This window comes from Capra hircus, chromosome 6 (assembly GCF_001704415.2).
Source record: "Capra hircus breed San Clemente chromosome 6, ASM170441v1, whole genome shotgun sequence".
Lineage (NCBI taxonomy): Eukaryota > Metazoa > Chordata > Mammalia > Artiodactyla > Bovidae > Capra > Capra hircus.
The window spans coordinates 11,712,828-11,734,375 of record NC_030813.1 but is presented as its reverse complement, the minus strand read 5'-3'; positions in this window follow the sequence as shown (position 1 = coordinate 11,734,375).

Sequence of the window (21,548 nt, the reverse complement as noted above, 5' to 3'; positions counted from 1 at the left end):
CCACTGGCTTTTACCTCCTATAGCTTTCTTGACACGGCAAATTTCTCTAATAGAAAGGTGCTTGGAATCTGAAGAAGCCTGTTATTTATGCAGGGCATGGACCCCTATGGGCAGCCACAGGGGTATAGTTAAGGGGTACAGAGAGGTTTTGTTAAATCCTTTAAAGCTGGGCACATCCTGAGCATATGATTGTTAGCGGCAAGACAACCTTGTTTGTGAGGCTTCTCCTGGAAAGGCTGTCTTTGCATCCACACCGAAAAGAGAACGTGCTTAATGTGGGAAAGGGTCTAGATTAGTATTTAGCTGTATAATACCTTTCTTTCAGAGAAATGTTGGGTTAGGTGAAAAGACAATGTGGACACTGAGACTTTTTGCTTCTGGCAGTATTATTTCTATTTCCGAAAGCAAAAACAACTCTGCCCCCTACTTCTCAGGCAAGAGTAGCATCTCTTGAGCAACAGATGGGGCTTCAGTGTCTCCACACATTGCACTGCACTTATCTTTAAGGGGCATTTTAAATGCTTATCTTAAAATATATTTGTGTCAAATGGAATACTGAGAAAATGTGTACATTTACTTATACTTGCTGTTGTTGAAAAATGAAGCTTTCTACATGAGTGGTTTTTCCAGATCCCTTGTAATATACTCACTGAAGATTCCCATGTTTCCTCTAGCATTTACTAATGACAGTTTATGACAATGCTTTCTATCATCCTTCTTTCTACAACTGTGATGTGAACAGATCTTGCGCTCTTGTGTTATAATCCTGGCTTGGGTGGTGGCAGGAAGGGACCACCAGGCTTGTGGTCAGACAGAGTCCTGGCAATAGAATGAGGGTTGCTGTCAGCAAGCAGTGGGTGAAGGTTGGGCAAGAGGAAAGTGGGGATCAGTGATGAGCCTCCAAAAGTAGCTTGCTCACAACAGATAGGAGACATCACACTAGACCTGCCTGACAGGTGGCTGTAGTTTGAAATCCAGGTAGATGTGACTGTAGCGGCAGAGAGTTCTGACCAGGAAGAATAGGGATTGGGCCGCAGAGAAGCATCAAGCATCCAGGAAAACAGAAGAATGAGGTAAGGTCTCAGAGATTCTAGAGCCCTGAATACAGGCCAGGCCAGCCACTAACATGGAGAATAAGACCAAATCCTCAGTGAAAGGTGAGAAAGGAACTAGAACGTTAGTTTGGCTCCTTGAATCCCTATTACACTGGTGGTGGTGGTGGAGGTCACTATGTCATGTCCAACTCTTTGCAACCCCCTGGTCTGTAGCCTGCCAGGCTCCTCTGGCCATGGGACTTCCCAGGCAAGAATACTGGAGTGGGTTGCCATGCCTTCCTCCAGGGGATCTTCCTGACCCAGGGATGGAACCCACATCTCCTGCATTGGCAGGCAGATTTTTACCTGAGCCAGCAGGGAAGCCCAAGATTAGGAATCACAAAAATCAAATTTTCCAGTTTAGAATTTGGAAAGTCTTGAAGCTACAGGCAATAGTTTAAGGGGTTGAAGTAGCAGAGGGTTAACATTGATAAGCTGGTCACCCCATGGATGCTTTATGAACATCAGCTTCCTCATTCTACTGGGACAGAGCTATTTCCAGGGGTTCTAGCTACCTACCCACAGTCTATCAAGTATCACCTCTATCATCTAGCTATCTGTAAAGTACTGTTTCACTTCTCTCAAGGTTCTATACCCCACCTCTATTTTTTTTTTAATTGAGCCCATTTTTTAGGTTCAGGTAGAGTCTCTCTTACTGTTGATATTGGAATAGTGGAGTAGGTAGCCATGTAGCCATTTTCTTCTCCAGGGGATCTTCCTGACCCAAGAATCAAACCCACGTCTCCTGCATTGCAGGCCCTGCGTAATCTAGAACTGGCACAAGGAAAAAGAGGCAGTTACTCTAATCTAAATATTTTTTCAACAAAATTTCTTCTAGGCTAGTACTATTAGCCTATTCATTCATTATATCATTTATTTATCTTCAAAAGTTTTGTTTGACAAATAATAGTGAATCTGCAATGGATGCTATTTTGAATTTTGGAACGATAACACAAGCTTATCTAAGAGGTATACTTGCTTATTCACATCCTGCAAGTCTTTATATTTCAGCCTAAAAGAAACAGACAGAAATAACACCAAAAATGATGATTAGCAGGAGTAGAAATGTCAGCACAGGGAAGTATGGAATCAAGCAGTTAAAACTGTATAATTAACAGGTTTAGATCTTTCCCTTCATTTTATTTACTTTCCCATACTTTCTAGTTTTCTCCTGTATTCACCCTGCTCTTCATTTTTTGTTCCTCGTTATATTTTCTTCTTTATTTTCAAATTTCTCTTTCTTCTTTCTTTTAAGAAATGCATTTCCTTTAAACCTGCTTTTTCATTATTTTCTCTTATCCTATTCTACTTCTTTTATATGACCTTTTAGTTGCTTTTTGAGTCTATCTTTTCAAAAGCTGCATCAAGGATCAAATAAAACAAAACTCAGCAGTAGTTCAAAGCTGAAGACATTATTAAAACTGCTAGCCTCAAGGAGATATTTTACATAAACATGTCTTGCAACCTGACCTCAAAGTCGGCCAACTGGGCATTTTGCCTGGCTGAGGGAGGCAGAAACTTGAAGGATGGGAAAATTTTGTGGGTTTTTTTTCATCTGCAGGCATATGCTTCTTTGAGCCCCGAGGTAGCAATGGGAAAGGGTAGATATGAGACTATTAAGAGTGGATTGGTGAAATCGTTGGAAGTTTAAATATATATTTATCTGCAGCCATCAGTTCGGTTATCAGTGTGCTTAAATCCCCAGCATATCAATCTTGGTTGTAGTTATATAAGTACCTTTAAGTCAAACCCAGGACTTCTTCATGGGTCAGAAATGATCTTTAGTACAAAATATTTTGAAACCACGAAGGAAATTTGGATTGGAAAAGAGTCGTGGGAGAGTATTTCAGATGACTAAAATTTGTGGCTAAGATCATTTCCTTCATGTCCTCAGTTGGTGGGGTTACTGCCTTGTCTGTCCAAAATAACCCTTTAAAAAAACAGCAGACATGCTGCTGAGGAAGCTGTAGCAACAGTGGCCTGAACTCTCTCCTCCTCATTTGCATTCTTATTCTGGACCTTACCTTGTTTTCCTATTTTCTTAGCAACTAGCACCCCATGCAAATGAAGCAAAAGGTGTTGCACGTGATGAAGGTATGATACACACGTGAAGAAGGCAGTGATAATAGTGTTTCCCTCATCCCTGAGTTTAGAACACTGGCATAAAGATTTCTTTCCCACGTTGGCATTAAAGTGTGAATGGCAATGGATTGTGTACTGGCTCTAGCACTGAGTAGTAGTTTCCTCATATATAAAATGAGATGATTGTAGCAGATGATTGCAAAAGTTTCTTCTAAATGTAACATAATGTGATTTAGATGCAATACAGGTAGAATGGACAAATTAAAGATAAATTATTAAAAAAAATTTTAAATCCTTTTGAAGAGTAAATTAGTACAGTGTCACTTCCTGAATGGTGGCATTAAGAACCTTATGGATCTGTCCGCAGGAAGGCAACAATAATTGGTAGAAAATCTTAAAAACAGCACATTTTAAAATTGTTGGGAATTGTCCTGCACACACACAACAAATGAAGAAACATTTATTTGAAGAAAAAAAACAAAAACACATCTGTTTGACCAAATATTCTGAAGAGAGTGAATGTCTGTGGCACCTGAGTCATAACCCTCTCCACTCCCCCCAGGTATGTGTGGCCAAAGAGAGGACACGATAGGTGTTCTCGGCTCTCTATCAAGGGATGCGGTATCTCACCTGAGAGGCAGGTCACCGGCATTTCTCATTCTCTCCAATTCCAAATTTAAGAGACAGAATTATGAAAAAATGAGACTAAGAGGTTGTGGGATTCTTTGTCTCATTCCCTGTCCAAGCATAGATTGGAGGCTCTGCTCCAAGTGAGGCAAGCTGAGAATATGCGAACTCAGATTGCCCCAGCCCAGGGCAGCCATAGAGTGGACATTCCATGCTGGAAAGAGGGAGTTTAGAAGGCCACATTCAAAGGAAACTATCAAGAAAGGGGAAAGACAACCCATAGAATGGGAGAAAATACTTGCACACCATATCTCTGTTTCATAAAATGGCAACCCACTCCAATATTCTTGCCTGGGAAAACCTGTGGACAGAGGAACCTGGCAGGCTACCGTTCATGGGGTTGCAAAGAATTGGAATGACTGAGCACAACTCAATAAATAAAAAGACAATTCAAATTAAAAATGGGTGAAAATCTGGATATGTCTCCAAAGAAAATGTACAGATGATAAATAAGCACGTTTTCAGCATCATTAGCCTTTAGAGAAATGCACATCAAAATCTTCACATAACACTTCACAAAGATTATAGCAAATGTTTTCAAGTATATAGAGAAAGTGGAGCCCGCCTGCACTTCTAATGTTCTGTAAAATGATGTAGTCACTTCAGAAAACAGTGTAATGGTTTCTCAAAAGTTAAAAAATAAAACTACATATGATCCAGATATATCTATCTATCTATATATATATGTTTCTAGATATATATCCAAAATGAATGAAAACATACATCTACACAAAACATTGTACAGAAATGTTTTTAAACTGCATTATTCATAATAGCCCCAAAGTGGAAACAACTCAAATGTCCATCAACAGATGGATGGATAAAATGTAGTATATTCATACAATGAAATATTATCAATAAAAAGTTTTTCAATTCAAAAAATGAATCTTTGATTGCATGCTATGCCACAGCATGGATGAACCTGGAAGGTGTTATGCTAAGTGAAAGAAATCAGTCACAAAAAACTGTAATATACCATATTTATGGAATACTCACAATAGGCAAATCTATAGAGACGGAAAGAGGAGCTTCCTAGATGACTCAGTGGTAAAGAATCTGCTTGCCAATGGAGGAGCCACCGGAGATTCAGATTTGCTCTCTGAGTCGGGAAGATCCCCTGGAGGAGGAAATGGCAACCCACTCCCGCATTCCTGCTGGGATAATCTCATGGACAGAGGAGCCTGGCAGGCTACAGTGGGGTTGCAAAGAGTTGGACTTGGCTTAGCGCTCACACACACAGAGACAGAAGGTTGCCTGGGGTTGCGGGACCTGGGTTGGAATGAAATGAAGAGTAACTGCACCTGGATGCAGGGTTCCTTTTGGGGTGATGAAAATATTCCAATATTGATTATTGTGATGGTGCAATCCTATGACTACACTAAAAACCATTGAATTGTGCACTTTAAGTGAATAGTGTGGCCTGTGAATTATACTTTAATAAAACTTTTATAAAAAATGTAAATTAGTACCAAGACCAATATATACCTTTTTGTTTTACTATTTGTTTTTGTACTTAGTTTAATATGATTGCCATGCAAAATTCTGATTTAGTTGAAATTATAAATGTTTCTTTGTGGTTTTTATATGTTGTGTCTTACTTTAAAAAGGAGTTACCTAAAGCAAGATCGGAGTAAAGTTTCCATTTTTTGTTCTAGTACTGTGACTGGTTGTGCTTTTTTTTTTTAATTTAAACTTTTTATCTATCTGGAATTAGTTCTTAAAAATTCTTTTCTTTCTGATTGAACCACCTTTGCCACCATATACCACTTTTATCATAAACTCCCTGCTGACACTTATTTAGGATGACATATTTCTGAAACTCTCCACCTAATCATGAAACTACAGCACATTTTTTAAATGACTATAGCTCTCAAATGAATTTTGAGTAACCATTATCATAAATTACATGATCTCTAACATTTCAGAATTTTTATAGCTTTTCTTGCATGCTTGTTTTCACTGTAACTTTGTAATCAGTTAATCTACTTTTTAAAAAGTAGATATTAAATATTCTCTTGGTATTTTTGTTGGAGTCATATGAACTATGTAGATTCATAGTTTAGACGTCTTTAAAATACTGAGTGTTCATATGCAATAAGAAATTGAGTTTCTGTTTATCCAAGCCTTGTTTTATGGCTTTTGGAAATTTAAAGTTATCTTCAGATGGAATTAACACATTGCTTAAGCTTATTTTTAGGTTCTGTTTACTTTCTCTTGGTTTTGGTGGCTTATAAATGGGGTTTCTCCCCGCTTATTCTATACAGTTATTTGTAAATAGAGAAGCTTGACTCCTGTATATTAATTTAATAACTAGATAATTATTTTTTCTAAAAATCTTACTTGATCATCTTGGATTTTCTAGTTACAAAACTAATAATTTTTTTTCTTCTGTTCAATTCTTATGGTTCTTTTTCCTTTCACTTCTCTATATTGCCAGTTACATCCAGATAAAATTCAAAAAATACTGGTGAAGATGTAGGCAACCTTGCATTGTACACTAGTGGGGAATGCTTTTAGTGTCCATCTAGTAAGCATGATATCAACTTGTTTAAAAGGTATATATTTTATTTCATTAAGAAAGCATTCACCTATATCACAATTCATTAAGAAAGTCTAACAGGGATCAAGATAATTGTATTTTATTAAAATCTTTTTAATATCAAGGAAAGTGGATGTTTTTTCTTTTTTTTGGACCTATTTATCAGTTATAGGCACCAAATATCACCCTAGCTAGTTTAAGCAGAAAATATTTCTGATTCCTTCTTTTCTCGCCTAATATTTCATGACTTTCAAAATCTTTTTATATAAAGAGCTGAAATAGCTGACTCCAGGTTGGGCTTCCAAGTACAGCCACCACTCCTCAGTATCATACTCCCCACCCTCAATTGGACAGTGACTGCCGTAATCCTTTAGCTGAAGTTGTTGATTCAAGAAGCTGTCTCCAGGGGTCCACAAAGTACTACCTCAATCCTTGTTACAAAGCAGATTCTCACTCTTTGCCTCTCCTCCTGCTTAACTCAGTTCCAAATTTAAACTTCAAAGTCTGATTTGCATGTCTGATCAGCAGAACCTACATTGTCCCCACCTTGCTAGATTCATGTGCAACTGGAAAATGGAGATTTTAGATTTCCAGCCTCTAAGGACAAGAAAAGTATTCCTGAAGGAGGCTTAAATGGTTATTGGGAAAGACAGTCTACAAAGCTGGCCACACTATTAATATCATGAATTATATGAAGAGAGTTTTATATTAAAACAATTTGTTTTGTTTTTCATCTTTCAAAATTTTAGTAATTTCTGAGGGGTACAGAAAATTATATTGACCAGTGTGAGACAGGACAACTAATGGAACTATCTGGCATCCATCTCTATCTGGAGTAACTTTTTCCACCTTTATTGTGAGGCCTGAAATTCACTAGGCCCAAATACCACTACCTAGAGAAATCCTTCTTTGTTGACTTTTCTTGGCACTCACTTTTCTGTCTGATCCTTCCAGGTAGCAACGTGGGAAACCCTGGACTCACCGGGTGCCCTGTGCTATGCAGCTCAGGGGCAGGAGCCAGCCTCCTACCCTGAGCCAGTCCTCCTGTGTTGAGAGGACCACTATGTCCTCTCTCATCTTTTTGAGAATAACCATTCTAACAGATGAGAGGTGAAATCTCTCTGCGCTTTTGATTTGCATTTCCCTAGTAATTAATGATGCTGAACGTCTTTTCAGGTGCCTGTTGACCATATCTTTGTCCGTTTGGAAAAAATACCTGTTCAGATCTTCTGCCCATTTTAAAATCAGGTTTGTTTTTTGCTGTTGAGTTGTTTCAGTTCTTGTATATTTTGTATGTTAACCCCTCATTGGATATATGATTTGCAAATATCTTCTTTCGTTCAGTAGTTTGCCTTTTCATCTTGATGATAGTTTCTATTGCCCTTTAGAAGCTTTTGAGTTTGACATAGTCCCATTTGTTTATGTTTGCATCTGTTTCCTTTGTCTTTGGAGTCAGATCCATAAAAACATTGCTAAAATTGATGTCAATAAGTTTACCATCTGTGCTTTCTTCTTAGAATTTTATGGTGTCAAGTCTTATATTCAAGTCATTTTCTATTTTCAGTTAATTTTTATGATGTAAGATAGTGGTCTAATTTCCTTTTTTAACATGTGACTGCTCAGTTTTCCCAACACCATTATTGAAGAGACTTTCCTTTCTTTATTGTATATTCTTTCCTCCTTTGTTGTAAATTAATTGTTTATAAGTCTGTGGGTTTATTTTGGGGCTCTTGAATTGTATACCTGTTTTTGTGCCACTTCCATACTGTTTTGATTACTGTAGCTTTCTCTGTACAGTTTGAAATCGGGGAGTATGATTCTTCCAGCTCTGTTTTTCTTCTCATGATTGTTTTGGCTATTCAAGGTCTTTTGTGGTCCTACATAAATTTTTAAATTACTTGCTCTAATTCTGTGAAAAATACCATTGAATTTTGATAGAGAATGCATTGAATCTCTAGATTGCTTTCACTAGTATGGACATTTTGCTAATATGTATTAATCCAGCCCATGAACACAGAATATCCTCTTGTTTGCTGGGTCTTCTTCACTTTCTTTATTGATGTAGTTTTCAGCCTACAGGTGTTTCACCTCCTTGGTTATGTTTATTTCTTGGTATTTTTTGATGCAAGTGTAAATGGAGTTTTTCCTTAATTTCTTTAATACTTTATTATTAGTGTATAGAAACACCACCGATTCCTCTATATTGAATTTCATATTCTATGACTTTTATATAGTAGCATTTCATCTGCAGATAATGACAATTTTACTTTTTCCTTTCTTATCTGAATGCCTTTTATTTCTTTTTCTTGCCTAATTGCCATAGCTAGAACTTCCAATACTATGTTGAATGACAATGATGAGAGTGCATAGCTTTATCTTTTTCCTCATCTTAGGTAACTTTCAGCTTTTCTCCACTGAGTATGATGTTGGCTGTGCCTTTGTCGTACATGGCCTTTATTATGTTGGGGTATATTCCCCCTATACCCACTTTGGTAAGAGTTTGTTTTTCATAGGTGGATGTTGAATCTCATCAAAAGCTTTTACTGCATCTGATGAGATTGTCATGTGATTTAATCTTTCATTTTGTTAATGTGATGTGTCATCAGCCTGATGACATTTGCAGATTTTGAACCATCTTTGCATCCCTGGAATAAATCTCACTTGATTTTAGTATATGATCCTTTTTGTGTATAATTGAATTCAGTTCTCTAATATTATTGAGAATTTTTGCATCTATATTTGTCAGGAATGTTAGCCTTTAATTTACTGTGTGTGTTTTTTTTTTAACTAACAGTATATAAAGAAGGTTGTTTTCATGGGGTCTAATCAACAGTGAATATTTTCAGTATTTTAAATTATACTTTATTACTTTGATAGGTGTAAAATCATATTTTGTTTCTATCTTTCGATTGTGTGTGTGTTTGTGTAGTAATGGTGTCAGTTTTTATTTTCCTGTGAATTTTTCTTTCCCTTATTAATATGTAGAAATATTTTACATATTCTGGCCATTCCTTCTATGCTGTATAATTTTAATTGGATATTATCAAGCTTTTTGTTGTTGTTGTTTGTGATTTTCTTGATAACATGATTATTGTCAAGAGCTACCAGATATCCAGTTGGTCAACTAGAATAATGAGCCAAACTGAAACTAGCAATTAAACCTTTATTCACTTCTTAAAGTGCTGACTCCCTCAGTATCCCATCTTTTCCCCCATTGGTTGGCTCCAGGTGAGAGCCAGTCAGATGAGCTGCAGTGCAGGTGGAGGAAATTGTGTCTTTATGGAGGGAGCCCTGTACTAAAGTCTCCTGCTATTTTATGAACCTGAGTCTTAAAGGAGGGGCCAGGAATGGAAATATTGAGTCATAATGGAAAAAAGTGTTTCAGGGACATTTCCCATCCCTTGAATGGGAAGTCTCAGTGGAGGCACCTAAAAAACGTCTGACCAGAGACACTCTCCCTCTCTCACTCTTCAGTAAGGCTAGGAATGCAGATCTGTGTGTGAGCACGTCTAAGAGGGTGATCCAGGGGCTGGGAGACTGAGTTTTTGACTCCTCGCTCTGAGAGGGAGTCTTCAAATTCCCTCTGAATGCACTGCTCTGCACCAAATTTGAACTAGGGAGGACAGTTTTCCACTCATAAGAATCGCTAGGTAAAGATCTTAATTACTGATGCTTGGGCTTGAAAGAACACATAGGATTTTGGCTTGAAGCCAAATTATAAATAAAAATTACTGATCTTTTGTTTTAGCTAGTGTGTGTGTGTGTGTGTGTGTGTAAATATTTAGTTCTTCACATTTCCTGGAATGAATCTTCCCATGTTGCAGTAAGTAGGGATCTACTTTATATTGTTAAGTCTAACACTCTAAGATTATTTTAATGTACATATCTGTAAGAAAGAAAAAATACTTCCAATTAACCTATGACCCTTCATTAACTGTAAGATGCAGACTGATTTCAGAAATAATAAAATATAAAAAGGTGTGAGTCTTAGAATCAGTGAAATATAGTAACTTATTTTTTTTACTGGGCTTCCCTGGTGGCTCAGACGGTAAAGTGTCTGCCTGCAATGCGGGAGACCTGGGTTCGATTCCTGGGTTGGGAAGATTCCCTGGAGAAGGATATGGTAATCCACTCCAGCACTCTTGCCTGGAAAATCCCATGGATGGAGGAGCCTGATAGGCTACAGTTCATGGGGTCGCAAAGAGTCGGACTTTTTTACTAGTCTATTATCAGTGGTCTCTCTAAATACCAATTGTTAAATACATGCTTTTATCACTAATGTGAAATATTTAACAATAAATATGTCCACATAAACATAGATTATTCTGAACTCTCCTATCTGTTCTCTTACTCTTCCATTTATTACTATGTTAACCAATTAAATTTTAATTTTGTATTTAATTTATTTTTTAAATGCTGGATAGTGTCTTTTCTAGTTATTGTTTCCTCTAATTCTACTAAATTTCTTGCATTTTTTGCATAATTTTCTCTTACATATAAAGGTCAAAGTTTTATAAAAATAATTTATTCAAGCTTTATAAAAAGAATTATTAACTATGATTATTATTTCTCTGGATTAACACATAATTTTGGATAGAATTGACATCACTAAGGTTTCCAATAGATATTTAAATTGTTCCATTTTTTGAACTTATATTGCATATTTACATTCGTGTAAGCTAAAATTTTGTATTTATGGTAAAGTTCTGAAAGTGAAATTGTTGAGTCAAAGAATATGTAATATTTTTCTTTTTCATTTAAATATTTTTATAATTTAAAATTTTTGTATAATTGCTAAATTTTTACTCTCCATCAGTAGTGTACAGAGGTATTCGTTTTCCCACACCCTCATTAACACTGAATATAATAAAATTTAGAAACACTTAATATATATCTAATAGTTTTAAAATAATATCTTATTGTAGTTTTATTTGCATTTCCCAAATAAGAAGCTTTTCATATTCATATTCTTACAGTAAAATATCTACTTTACCAGTTGGAGTATTTATTACTAATTCTGTTTGTTCCCCAGCTGATCAAAATGTTATTAATAAGCAACTTTATTTTCACTTAGTAGGAAAACCCTTACTGTCTCCTTCATTATTCTACATATAAAATTTTTTACTCTCCCTTCATTTTCATATTCTGGTAGCTGGTATCTTTTTCCCTTTGAAAGTTTTAATCTCATTATCACAGATGGAAAAATAAAACTTTTGGAAATCAATGATTAAACCATTTCTTTGGGCCAAGTTTGCCTCAATCATGACTGCTCAATATTCCTGAGGCAGTTGCTGAACTCCTAGTTTATAAATATACACTTGGCTGGTCACGTAATAGTATAGCAGGTCCATCTGGAAATGATTTTCTCTTTTTATATATTCCACCAAAGTTTTCCAAAGCACAACTTGTTAGCATGCATACCAGTCCACTACACTTCCCATTACAGCATTTGACCTTGAATTCACATATCTTGGATTTTGTTTGTTCATGTTGTTGGAATCCATCCTAATCACTTTTCAATGTATCAGTCTTTCCCTCACTACAACAAGGTTTATTTAAGGCCTTTTTCAGAATAGTCACTAAGATAGCCTTCAGACTGTTTATGCCCCAGGGGCTGAACTCCTGAAAAACCCCTGAGAAAAGGAGGTATTAATCCATGCCACAGCCATCTCACGTTGCTCTATGTCAGTTGGTGCTCACTAACCCAAGTCTTACCCACATTCAACTGGAAGTCTGTGGTGATAGAAGGGGACATGGTCGCTTCAGTGGTGTCGGACTCTTTGCGAAACCCTATGGACTGTGGCCTGCCAGGCTCCTCTGTCCTTGGGATTCTCTAGTCAAGAGTACTGGAGTGGGTTGCCATTTCCTTCTCCAGGGGATCTTCCAAACCCAGGGATCAAACCCAGGTCTCCTGTGTCTCCAGGACTGCAGGCGGATTCTTTACCCACTGAGCTACCTGGAGCAGATAAAAATGGAAAAGAAAATGACTTAATGAAGTCATGGAGACACTATTATCATAACAAAGGTATAATCCTGGAGTGCAACAAGATCATGTAGGAGTTTTGCTTGAAGAGCCAGCCTTTACTGGCCCCGAGGGCATTGCTGTAGCGTTTCAAGTAGCTCATCACCTTGCACCTACCTCACAGCAGTCACTGATGGACAAGACAAAATTACCATGGTAGAGTAGAGGCACTAAAATTCATCTCCAATTTCATAGAGAATATCAAGTTCTTAAAACCCCTCAACACAACAGGACTTCAATCCAGAGGAGCTGAGCAGTCCTCTAATAACGTTCTGGTGCCATGGATTATGGTCACACCCTGCATGTTATATCCCTCCTTACCCAAGAGTGCGTGGACCTTGACAGATTACACTATTCTGTTGAGTTTTACTTAAGTCTGTGGAAATACTCAAACAGATGAAGAATGTTAAGAAAGATTTTTCTTTTAACTCAGGATATCTGCCCACCATAGGGTCTAAGATAAAGCCTATACTTAATGCTGTATTAAACTTTTGGTTTCTAGTAGGTATTCATTCTCTGCAATCTAAACAGAAAACAGAACCCTTGAGATTGTTTTAATGTACATTAAAAATACCAACTAGAAGTAGAAAATTAGAATGCTTTAGTGAATGCTTCAGAAAGGAGATATCTTGGGGCAATGAATAGAATGATACCAGCAAGGAATACCATCTGCTTTTTCACATCATTCCAGCAGCCTGCCAATATTTTGGAAGAGTTGTAAACCATGATAGAAGGATCCTACTGTTTCAACAATTATCTGCTGTTCCAGGCTTCCTCGGAGGCTCGGTGCTAAAGAATCTACCTGCCAATGCAGGTGATGATTTTGCCTGATTAAATTTATAAGTACCATTGATGATTCTGCAATCAAGTGCTTGAACAGCCACACTTAGTGTTCTTTTTAGGACATATCTTCTAATGTTTTTGTGATATAGGTCAGTTGAGAATTTACCAAACCTCAAGTTCTGGTTCCTTTTTGCTTAACGATTCCTTCTTCAATTCATTTCTCTCTTTACACCTTTTACGATTAGCAGTCAGAAAGGACCAAGGCACTTTTCCAACACTTTGCTTAGAAATTTCCTCAGTTAAAAATCCAGGTTTATCACTTGCAAGTTTTGCTTTCCACAAAACACTAGAACACAGTTCAGCCAGGTTGTTTGCCACTTTATAACAAGGATCATGTTTCCTCCAGTTTCCAATAACATGTTCCTCATTTATGCCTGAAACCTCACCAGAATCATCCTTAATATACATCCTTCTAGCATGCACTCAACACTCTTCCAGCCTCTACCGATTACCCATTTCCAAAACCATGCCTACATTTTTTCTGTATTTCCTTCAGCAGCACCCTATTCTCAGTACCAAGAGCTGTCTTAGTCTGCCATAACAAAATACCACCAATTGAGTGGCTTAAACAGCAAAGATTAATTTTCTCACAGTTTTTGAGGCTGGAAGGCCTAGATCAGCGTTAAAGTTTCCAGAGTGGTTGGTTTCTGGTGCTAGAACTCTTTTCCTGGCTTGTGGGTGGTTACTTCTTGCTCCCTCCTTGCCAGGTGAGAACACAGGGAAAATGCAGCAGTCTCCAAGCTGGGGAGAAAGCCATCACAAGGAAGAATCATGTTGCCACCCTGATCTCAGATGTCCAACCTCCTGAACTGTGAGAAGATAGACTGCTTTTTAAGTCCCTGATCTGTGGTATTTTGTTACAGCGGCCCAAGCAGTTTAAGACTCCGATTGATGTTTGGTTTGCCTTAATTTTCATTCTGTTGAACTTCCTCAACTACTTAAAATTATAAAAGTGGTGAATTTTAGCTTCCTTGCATGTCCCTACATGTGTGTCTTTTGTCTTGTATAGGAATGAAAAGTTGTGATGAAATATTCTGGACTATAGTTCTTTCCTCTAGAAATCTATTTTCTTAGCTTCCATGAGAAACTTGTTGCTGTTTTGATTTTCTTTCTTCTGTAAGTAATCTATTATTTCTATCTGTAGGCTTATAAAATTTTCTCTTTATCTCTTTCAGAAAATTCTTTACCTACCTCCTTTGAAATTAATCTTGTTTTAAACTCAGTGAGCCTTGATATTGAAAATTTAAACTTTCTATTACTCAGGGAAATTTTCTTCCATTATCTATTTGATTATTTCTTCTTGCCCAGTTATCCCTTTCTCTTTTTAGAAAGCCCTGAATCCGTTCCATATCTCTTATCTTTTGACTTGTGATTTATGTTATTTTTGTTTTGTTTCCTTTGACTTCCCACAAAATAATACGATTTCCAGCATTTTTAAACTTCATTATTGAAACTAAAAATTTTGAAACCATACTTCTCTTTCCTTAAACTATTTATTTTGTAGTCTTCTGATTATTCCACTGTGCTATGTTGTAAAACTTTAAGAATTTACATTATAGCTCATTCAAGATTATCTTTTATTTTTCCAACTAATATATCATCAATGGTAACCACTGCTCTGAACACTTGGCTGGATCAAACTCCTTAAAATTAGTGTGTTCTTATGATATGTAATCTTTCTCTGTCTACTCATGTGTTTGGGTGAGGGTTTCCTCAAACATACTCTTAGTAATCATTTCAGGTTCTCCAGGAAACTCATTTGAAATGATTAGGGATACAGAATGTGCTTCTTTGCTATTAGACAAGCAAAAACTCTAGGCTTCTAGCTACACTGAAGGAGAACAGTTGATTCCAACAGTCACTTTCCACTAAAATATGCTTAACTACATCTCCTTGGATTGCAAGGAGATCCAACCAGTCCATTCTGAAGGAGATCAACCCTGGGATTTCTTTGGAAGGAATGATGCTAAAGCTGAAGCTCCAGTACTTTGGCCACCTCATGCGAAGAGTTGACTCATTGGAAAAGACTCTGATGCTGGGAGGGTTTGGGGGCAGGAGGAGAAGGGGACAACCGAAGATGAGATGGCTGGATGGCATCATGGACTCGATGGATGTGAGTCTGAGTGAACTCCGGGAGTTGGTGATGGACAGGGAGGCCTGGCGTGCTGCGATTCATGGGGTCGCAGAGAGTCAGACATGACTGAGCGACTGAACTGAACTGAACATCCCGATTATTGAAGTTCTATCATGACTATACCTATAGTGCATGACAAATCCTTTAGAGGACCTACTCCCTGAAAAGAAAACAGCATATCCCTTGTCCTCCCCTCCACTGTATGTAACCCGCAACAAAAATAAGAAGTGTAAGAAAATCCAACCATGTTGTGATCCTCATGTGACACTTTAAAATCAATCAGCAAATACTATTAATGTTTAAATTTTCACATAATCCCTGATTTACTATTTCACTCAGCACTTGCTTGTTTGATCAAGAAATTAACCCAACAGCATACATATTGTGAGCAGGCTGGTGGTTCATCTATGTCTATTGAGGGAATCCACCCAGTTTTCTGAGCTGGAATGCACTAGCAGCTATGAGGTCAAAGTTGTGTTCAGATCCTAGCAGGAAGGAAGATCTCCCAGGCCTCAAGACATGAGTCCTCCTGTGGGGCTGTAGGCTGGGGCATTCTAATGCTAACTTCTCCCTGCATTGATTGCCCTGTTCTCTCTGGAGGAGAAGCTTCAGATGTGTTGGAGAGCCCTGTTACTTTCCAGGAATAAGTTTCACTTGAAATACAAGCTGAGCTGTCTCTAACAGAATAGGGAAAGAAAGGGAGTCATAGATGTCATAGATATGTGCTTAGGCAGCTATTTTTTAAGGATTTCTGAAAACATGCCTTCAATGTAATTTTTAGGAGAGAACATCATTCAATTTCCATAAAATGAAATGAACAAGGCTCATTTCTAGTTCGACAATTTTCTGTCCACAGAATATTTCAACATTACTTGAATTCTTCCCTTTATTGAAAAAAATTTATCTTAAGAACTAGAGCTGGAATGATACATAAAATGATGTAGCCTCAAGTGCTTTTTAAAAGAGTAGGTGTTCTTCCAGGACTAGATTCAATTAACTACATTAGTTTAAAGAGAAGTCCAATTTCCTATCTACCATCTTTGATGTTCAGAATTATACTAAAGTTATCTGTATGAAAACTGGTGATTAGTACAGGAAATTGACTTTACAATTGTTCAACATTTTGAAATTCTAAATTGCGAGTTTCCTTGGAGATATGTGTTGATTGCATCTTTGGTATTTTGGAATGATAATTACCTTTTCATCAAAACTATCAAAATGGACATATACTTGAGCCTCTATTCATTCCATCTATGCCTGTTTCTCTCTGACTTACTCAGATTCCTGTTGGAGAAGAAAGTATAGTCAGCAATATTGGCTTCTTCCCAGGTTGGTTTAAGGATGTAATTTATCCACATCTGACTCTTCCCAGAGTCAGAGAATTCTGAGTCAGTTTTCTGCACTCCCTTTCCCCTCACTTTTCAGTTACACTCAAAACAGTGAAAAATAACTTCTCCTCATAAAAAGAATGTGGGCAACTGATAACATCAGGATAGGACTGTTGGATAGCTTTTTGCTAAAATTTCATTCTCTATGTAGAGAATTAGTCACATGTTTATTTAGTACAATTGAGTAATGCAAATGGTTGAACAATGGTCACAGAGAAGACAGTAGAAATGATTCTCTTATTACGGAGAGGTTTTACTCATACTGACTTAGAATAAAGATGTCAATTCTTTTATAATATCTGAATAAGATATATAATATAAAATAATATTAAAATAGAAGGAAGACAGTTTTTATTCATGCCCCACCTGCAGAGGGAAAGTAAATCACATTCAATTAATCAGTTAAGGAGGCACTTCTGATTCCTTTCTTATCTCTGTTTTTATCTTGTCCCAGTGGGAGGAGAGATATCTTTTTGTACTTGATGAGACTGGAGAAAAAGACATTCTTCCACTGTGTCTCTGTTATATCAGAATACAAGTAAAACATACGCTTTCTCTGCTCTTGTTCCTGTTCTTGCTCCAGAATGAAACAAGATTGAGTGGTTGAGTGGGAGGGTCAGGAGTTGTGATGCTGCTGTGCTCCTTTGGAGTAGGCTGTGATTCCCCAGCTATAGGTAAAGACATGCAGTTCAGGAAGATAGAGGTCAAAAACCAGGTATGTGTCAACTTAGAGCCTTTGCATTCATTGTCTCCTCTACCTGGAATGCTATTCTCTCAAATATGTTGGCATTGTTCTTGTCTTTGCTTAAATGCTCCTTTTTTAGTGCGGTCTTTCCAGATCTCCCTACTTAAAATAGTAATCCTTACCACTCCTTAATACCTGTTCCTTGATATGGCACCTGTGTGCTTAGTCGCTCAGTTGTGTCCAACTCTTGTAACCCCATGGACTGTAGCCCGCCAGGCTTCTCTGTCCATGGGATTCTCCAGGCAAGAATACTGGAGTGGGTTGCCATTTCCTTCTCCAGAGGATCTTCCTGACCCAGGAGTCCAGGTCTCCTGCACTGCAGATGGACTCTTCACCGACTGAGCTACGAGGGAAGTCCTGATATGGCGTATCCCTTGTTATTCCATCGTTGCATTTCCATAGAATGTAAGCTCCATAGAATGTAAGCTCCATAGAATGTAAACTCCATAGAATGTAAGCTCCATAAGAATGTAAGCTCCATAGAATGTAAACTCCATAGAATGTAAACTCCATAGAATGTAAGCTCCATAAGAATGCAAGTTAACTGCTCGGTTCCCAGTGCTTAGCTTTCTTAGTTCCTGGCATGCCTCTTTTTAAAGAAAATTTATTTTATTGACGTATACTTGAATGTTGTGTTGCTTTAATTTCCACTTTACAGCAAAGTGATTCAGTTTATATATATATATATATATATATATATATATATATATATATATATATATCCATTCTTTTTCATGTTCTTTTCATTGTGGTTTATCACAGGATATTGAATATATTTTCCTGTGCTATACAGTAGGCCCTTGTTCTTTGTGTGTTCTCTATATAATAGTTTGAATTTGTTAATCCTAAACTCCCAATCCACTCCTCCCTGTCCCTTAAATGCTTTTTGAATAAATAAATCAAAGTGTTCTATCTTGGCCTTTCAGTCAAGATGTGTTCTTAAAGTTAGTTTTACCACAAAAACTTGAACTTTGGAAAATAAAGTTAGTACTACATTCTAGTTTCTATGTATGTTTCTCAAATTCGTTAGCCCCTTTGGTGAAAAGGATTGTGATTGATGAATATCCCTAGACCCCAAGAATAATATGTGAACATTGTAGACTGTATCAGCCAAAGTTGGCAAGTTTTACTGGGAAGAGATTGGGTAGAAGACTGTATATAGGGATTTGGTAGATTCACTTTCATATTTTGGATCTGATAATTATATATATATATATAATTATGTACATGGCATAATTATATATATGGCAGCTATCTCAGAGTTAAAGGATTATGAGTTTCCATTGTCACTGTATTCTTGAGTAGTTTACTTCAAATTCTCTAAATGAATATACAGGGTCTATGGATTTCACAGGAAATGGTAAGCTCTAGTCAAGAATAATTCTAAAACAAAGGGGAGGAGCCTCCTTTGGTAATAATGTATTCACTTGGCATGTTGAAAAGAACTTTCTGTCTTCTGTTTGCTTGATAGCAGCCCTTCCTGCTGGAACGCTGATACATGCAGAACAGCTGAACTTCTAGACTTGAAACTAGGCCCAACCGTTCCCATGTTCACACAGTACGTTTTCTCAGAATAATGCTTCCTTCATAGCGTTAATTTACTATTTTCCAGTGTAGGGTAGCCTTCTAATGGGAGTAGTTTGTCATCTAATTAAGGTGACTGGCAGGTTGCAGACACATAGTCCATTTTAAAAAGGATTTGATTTGAATTTAAACTCTAACCATACTCTGCAAAAGATTTCAGTAGCTCAATATTATGCAGTGCCAAGATGTTTGTACTTGCTCGCAAGAAAATAGATTTATTAATTCATTAAAAATGTACTTATTACCTGCTATGTTTCAGACACTAGCTTAAGCACCAGCAACATGGTGTTGACTTCAAACAGACATGGTCCCTGACAGATTTTACTGTTCTCAAGGGAGCCTGCTTAGTTCTCAGGTAGCCCTCTCTTCCACTCATATAGTTTCAATAGCATTTCTTTAGTCTCAGAAGCCCCTTTAGAATTCCAGTAACTTTTCATATTTCTCATGTATTTTTTTTTGTTCTACAAATTTTGTTTCAGAGCCAGATATGGCAATGTTAGCTGATTTCTATGATTTTTTTAAACAGTGTTCTTTATAATGTGAAGAATACACATGTTCCTTGAATTATGTAAGAAAAAGCCAGTTACTCTTCTGCTGTTATTTTATGCTGGAGCCGTGTGCCAGCGTAGTTAAAATACAGGCACACATACATATATCACTTTCAGACTGAGGTCTTATATTAAACATTTACTCATGTATCTATGCTTTACTCTCTATCTGAAATTTTCTCCTCCTCATTCCATTTGCTTTTCCTCAATCTTCTCTCAGGTATGCCCTGTTCAGTCCATTTCAAGCAGGTTTGTCTCCCTTCTGAGGCCCTAAAGCACTTATGTTGTGCACCATATGGTCATTTGGAACTCGCAGTGGGAAGAAACCATTGTCTATCACTGTTATTCACAGTTGCCTTCTGTTTGGTGTGCAGCTATGCAAGCTATTTTTAATATGTTCAGCAAGAAAAGTATCTGGTGTTTTTAAAAGTAGAAACCAACTTACATGAATCTATACAATTTGGTACAGAAGTTAAATATGTTTAATTTTAAATCCTTGAAATGTGAACAGTCTGTTGCTGATTAGAAAAAGATAGTCATGGAGAAATATGCCAAGCATAGCCATCATTTTTTGCTGTTCCTTTTTGTCCCCAATTATAAGAGTGGGTGGTTGCAAATGGTGTTTCTTCCTTTTGCAGAACTATAGCTAAAGCATTTGTAAAAGCAAAACTTGGTATAAATGCTCAAATCAGAGCTGTAAGAAACCTGTTTCAGGGGAATAGGCTTAGGTGGCCCTGTCAGTTGAGGCTGTTCCAAAGGAAGCTTTAGGCACCAGATAAGTTTTCTGTGTTTTCTCTCAATATGGTTAAAATAACCTATTGAGAATGGTTTAAGTGTTGATGATGGTAAATTTAATGTGATGATGCCTCACCATACATGGTATAATAAAGAGTGACTCCGCTTTTTTGATGTGTGACGGTTGACAGTTTCTAAGCCCACCTTTCTCTTTCTCTTTGCTCAGCTCTGGACAAGCTGACAAGAAAGCCCAAGTGCTGCCTCCTTTGGTCCTGTTGATTCAAACCATGGAAACTCCTGCCTATGCATAGGAACCTTCTCTCAGCCCTACCCGCTAACTACATTAAAAACCCCAGTCCTCTTCCTTTCCTTGATGTCTGAAACCATTTCAGACTTTCTTAGGAGGCCTCCCTGCTCTGCTTAGAAAAGCTTCAATTATGTAAGTAGTAAACCATTTTCACCCTCCTGGTGTGTGTAATGTCATTGACCTTGACATGAACCAAATGGAGGGGTGATGACATCTGCTTTTAGCAAGGTACCCACATGGCTAGTGTTTGAACTATAAAATTTTGCCATAGATTGCATTTGTTTAAAACAATTGACTTTAATGTGTTTCTTTTTTTTATAGTAAAAACATAGATTATTAGTTTACAATGGCTCTTATGTATCTAAACATACGAGGAGAATGAGATGCATGGGTCATAAAACACAGTATAAAGCCATAAGAGTGCTCACCTGGTAACTGATTCTCAAATTACAATTCTGAGTCTTAAAGAAAACAGATCTATTCATCCATGTCATCTTAGACACTTAAACCAAAATAGGGCTTAATGCGCTATTCTTAGAAACCTGTAAATATTATGACGGGAATGTAGAGGACCTGCCATAGGGCTTGTTAATGGCTTTGTTAAGTTTACAGATAGCCTAATCAACCAAGTGACTCTTGAAGTCAGGGAATCCTGCCAATATAATTTCCAAACAACCTAGTAATAGTAATTCTGCTCCTCTACTAGATAACATTATTTATTTACCACTACGTTCTAAGCATGTTGATGAACTCTTCATCTATCAGCTTGTGTAGTTCTCTAGGAATCTTTATAAGGCAGGTTTCAGAGACATCACTTATGGGTCAGATATTCTCCAGTCC